This window comes from Enhydra lutris, unplaced genomic scaffold, assembly GCF_002288905.1.
Source record: "Enhydra lutris kenyoni isolate GAN:26980312 unplaced genomic scaffold, ASM228890v2 scaffoldscaffold33, whole genome shotgun sequence".
NCBI classification, from domain to species: Eukaryota; Metazoa; Chordata; class Mammalia; order Carnivora; family Mustelidae; genus Enhydra; species Enhydra lutris.
The window spans coordinates 21,907,366-21,912,503 of record NW_019154117.1 but is presented as its reverse complement, the minus strand read 5'-3'; the positions used below and the strand labels follow the sequence as shown (position 1 = coordinate 21,912,503).

The 5,138-nt window shown below is 43.4% G+C and overlaps 1 pseudogene; it reads right to left on the bottom strand.

Moving 5' to 3' along the window:
- Positions 1-244: 244 nt before the first annotated feature.
- Positions 245-5,138, bottom strand: part of LOC111153599 — a 5,504-nt pseudogene continuing 610 nt past the window's right edge.

Genomic DNA, 5,138 nt, shown 5'->3' with positions numbered 1-5,138 from the left:
GGACTGGTGTACTTGTAGAAGCCAAAAGCATTAACTACAAAGAGTTGAACACACTGCTTCCTTTCCCTGAGCATAAGCCCCAGCCCCAGTCCCACTGCACCACACAGAGATCACCACTCTCTACTAGAAAAAAACATTTATTGAGGAGGATTAATATTCTTGGTTGTGCTGAAGGTTGTTCTCATCAGAGGATATATTGTCATGAAAATTGTGAAGCTTTCTCAACAAGGACTGAATGATTTCTTTAGAGACATTTTTCTCCCAGGAAGTGCTGGAGAAGCATTTTCTGCCTGAGTAGAAGAGTCAAAATGCTAAACACAGTACTTTCATCAGGGTCACCCCGGTGGTCCAAAGGACCTGGCATACTTGATGCACACAGGTGGGGCTTGGATGAGGCACAGACTTTCCAGAAGGCAGAGAAGAAGGGCATTGACTCTGGCTTAATAGCTGATTCTCAAAAGGCTCAGCTTTCTGGGGCTGTCTGAACCTCTTTCTGTTCTGTCTGATCCTTGTAGGATAGTTCTGGTCAGCACAGACAGCTTCTTGGCTGCAGGACTTGATACTTGCCCATTTATCTTGTTGTGGATCAGAAAGAGCCCAATAGTTGGAGGGAGGTCTCTTGTCATGCCCTACCTGGGCCTGTAGTTCCTCCTGCTGCTGGCTTAACTCTGAGGCCTCAGATACGTACATATGTTCCAGCTTCTCTTCTAGGACCTTCCCAAGTGAGCTTGTGAGCTTCAGGAGGCCAATCACTCCCAAAAGTAGCCACACTTTCAACTGGGTCTTGGTGCTGTGCTAAGGTGGACATGAACTTGGCTTTTTGCTGGGGACTTCCTGATGTCCTGTGATTTTTTTCTTGGAATTGATCCACTGAGAAAATTGCCTCATCTTTTTTCTGAAGTAACTTTCAAGAGGAAACTGTTCATTCTTTGACAGAGTTGGGGAAGCACTCTCTAATTTTCTGTCCTCAGCATGGAGACTCTCCTCTCTGCCTACAGATGTCCCTACTCCTGAGTCCTCACTTTTGCATTTTCTTGCTTTGGAATCCTAAGGTCTCACTTTCTTTGCACTTCTTCTTTGTGAGAAATTCGTAGGCTGGCCCTTACAGAAGGCCAGTTTTGAGTCCCAGGATTCCTGCTGCTCCTCTGTGCTAATTCTGCTGTCCTTCAGTTGGACATGCAGCACCTGGGATGCTTCCATGTCCCCGCTGCACACACTCTGTGACAGAGTCAGTGAAGCCTTGGAATTCAAGCTATCTGAAGGAAGGGATATGTCAGTGGGACATCCTTGAGCCTGGTTATGCTCCTCACTCTTCAGTTTAAAATTTAACTCACTCAGGATCTGTCTTTTCAGGCCTGACAGTTTAGAATCTTAGGGAATCAGTATTTTTGGTAAGGGGTTCTCCGTGGTCATGGCAGTTTCCACTTTATTCATGTTGACATTTATCATTTTGGAGCTTCCCAACTCACTGGTTGTCAAGATTTCCCAAGATTGGGATTGAAGGGTATAGAGCTCCTTGGTGTCGAATATATCCCTGGACAGGTTGGGCAAGGCAAAATGTTGTAAATTCTTCTCCTCCATACCTTTGCCCTGTTCCATTTCTACTCTGTTACTGGAACTCACATTCTCATGGGTTGGCTCAAGTCCAGCCCCAGCTGGACTTGCGGGTACCTCTGGGCCACATGTGTTGTCTGGTACAGTCTCACTGGGTCGCACTTGAGCTCTGATGCTGTGTGTAAAGGGCTGAAAAGACTGGCTGCCCCACACAGCTATCTGGATACACTCTGCAGTATTATGGTCAGTGTCAGAGTGTGATGCCTTCAGGCCCCCCGTCGATCATTGCCCACAGATGACATAGTGAAGAGAGGATGATCCACAGTGGGGACTGACTTTGTTGTTCTCAACCTGTTTCTGAAAATAGGTTTAGAGCTTCCCTCAAGGTGTTTAAAAAACTCAGCTTTGGAATCCGCCCCAGAAATATACATGGCTGAGGAGGGAAAGTCAAATTGGGGAAGAGGCCATGTTTTGGATTCTCTCAACTTATAGAATTTTATGGATCCAAGAACCCTGAGGGGTAGACCCCACCTCTCACTCATGCGAAATCTAATAATATGGGCCTCTAGCACCTGTCGTGTACTGGGATCAAGAAAGAATGCTCTAGAGTGGTGCTCTGGCAGTAAACCCTACCCACCATTGTCTTTTTAGAATCTGTGTTTTCTGGAGCAGTCTGGGAACTCCCAGAGAAAGGCAATGTATTGTCATCAGCCAGCCATGAATAACACACACCTATAGGAATCCTACCCGCAGTGATCTGCCAAAACTTCTTGCTCATATATAAACTAAGAATACTTCTCATTTGATTCTGGTCTGTGTCCTTCATTGAGACATTCAATAATTCATTCCCTGAGTGATTCCTTGAATGACACACACAGTTCCTTGTTGTCTCCAAGGCAGCCCTCAGACCCTTCACTAGGTGCCATTCTGAGATCCTCTGTGGGCTGTCTTCTGGACTCTTCTCTAGGATATACCCAAGATTCTTCCTCATATCTTTCCTTAGCTGGAACGTTGTTTGGACCCTCTCATGGAAACTTCCAGGGAGACTCAATTCAGTCTTTGCTAGATCCCAGTTACGATGGCCCTGAAACACAGAGAATTGTAAGTGAACATTTCTGCCTTTTTGCTAGAAGAGTTCTGATAATGTATGCTGAGGCTCCATCACTGCTAGGGAGTCTAGATTTCTGCAGTCGTGTAGGCACCAGTGTGGGATTACCTTCCTTGGGCTAAGTAACTCCAGTCTCCTGGGGTTCACAGAAGATATGAAAATGGCCAGGAAGGATGGAGACTGGTACATAGGCATGGGACGTCCGGCTAACCAGTGGAAGGTTGGCAGCTCAAGAACAAATGGTTTCTTCAGGTTTCTGGAACACAGGTACTAAAGCCCACAACCTTTCCTATTGCTTCTGCAACACGTGCCATCCAAGGTGTTGATTTTCAGTCAAGATAGGAGAGTCTGATTCATTCTTGGATCTATGGAAAGACACTCCATAGTCCCTAATTAGGGATGAAGAAGGTGGTATGATCGGGAGGCAGGATTGAAAATGGGAGTGGGTGTTCACCTTAGTGAAAGGTAGAGGCTGGTATGGGGACAGGGTTTGAGGCAAGGATTGGGGGTGTACAATGGGGAGAGGAAATGGTTGGGAATGAAGCAGTGGTGGAGATGCTTGTATTTTGATAGCAGAGGTATTATGAATTCCATTGAATAAGACAAAGTGAGACTCTAGTGGGGAAGTACTACTGGAAATTAGGAGAGTGGCTACTAAGGACTCACTGTGCAAAGAAGGAAGACCCCAGAAGAGCTGGCTATATTTCTGATGCAAGTTTTCTTTCTTTTTTTTTTTTTTTCAGTGTAACAGTATTCGTTATTTTTGCACCACACCAGTGCTCCATGCAATCCGTGCCCTCTCCAATACCCACCACCTGGATCCCCCAACCTCCCACCCCCCGCACCTTCAAAACCCTCAGATTGTTTTTCAGAGTCCATAGTTTCTCATGGTTCACCTCGCCTAGCAATTTCCCTCAACTCCCTTCTCTCCATCTCCCCTTGTCCTCCATGCTATTTGTTATGCTCCACAAATACGTGAAACCATATGATAATTGACTTTCTCTGCTTGACTTATTTCACTCAGCATCATCTCTTCCAGTCCTGTCCATGTTGCTACAAAAGTTGGGTATTCATCCTTTCTGATGGAGGCATAATACTCCATAGTGTATATGGACCACATCTTCCTTATCCATTCATCCGTTCAATTTGCATGTCTTTTATTTCTTCTTGTTGTCTGATTGCTGAGGCTAGGACTTTTAGTACTATGTCCTTCAACAGATGAATTAATAAAGAAGATGTGATGCATATATACAATGGAATATTATTCAGCCATCAGAAAGGATGAATACCCACCATTTGCAATGACATTGATGGAACTAAGTGAAATAGGTCAAGCAGAGAAAGACAATTATATGGATTCACTCATATGTGGAAAATAAGGAATAGTGTGGAGCACAACAGGGGAAGGGAGGGAAAACTGAATGGGAAGAAATCAGAGAGGGAGACAAACGATGAAAGAATCTGGACACTGGGAAACAAACTGAGGGTTGCAGAAGGGAGAGAGTGGGGGAATGGAGTAGCTGGGTAATGGGTATTAAGGAGGACAAGTGTGGTGATGCGCACTGGGTGTTATATGCAACTAATGAATCGTTGAACACTACATCAAAAATTAATTATGTATTATATGTTGGCTATTTGAACATAATAAAAAAATAAAGTAATTATTGATATAGCTGGATTAATATCTACCATATTTGTGATTATGTTCTATTTATTACCTTTTTTCTTTTTTTAAATCATCCTCTTTTATTTGCCCTCCCAGATTTTAACTGAGCATTTTATAAAATTTCACCTTTGATCCCTTCTTAGTATATTAATTGTACTCAAAATTTTTTGTTTATGTTTGAACCAGAGTTTGTAGCACACATTTATAACCATTATAAGTCAAATTTCAAATTACACTACACCACTTCCCAGGTAGTACACATACTCAGAGTATTCCCAATCACTTACTCCGTTATCTTATTACATTGCTTTCCTTAATTTCATTTACATAGAAGCTATAATCACCCAACACATTGTCACTATTATTATTTTTTTCTGCTTACAAATCTATATTTCCTTCCCTTGTATTTTTTTTATTTTTTAAATTTATTTTCAGCATAACAGTATTCATTGTTTCTGCACCACACCCAGTGCTCCATGCAATCCATGCCCTCTCCAATACCCACCACGTGGTTCCCCCAGCCTCCCATCCCCCGCCCCTCCAAAACCCTCAGATTCTTTTTCAGAGTCCATAGTCTCATTGTTCACCTCCCCTTCCAATTTCCCCTAACTCCCTTCTCCTCTCTAACTTCCCTTGTCCTCCATGCTATTTGTTATGCTCCACAAATAAGTGAAACCGTATGATAATTGACTCTCTCTGCTTGACTTATTTCACTCAGCATCATCTCTTCCAGTCCCGTCCATGTTGCCACAAAAGTTGGGTATTCATCCTTTCTGATGGAGGCATAATACTCCATAGTGTATAGGGACC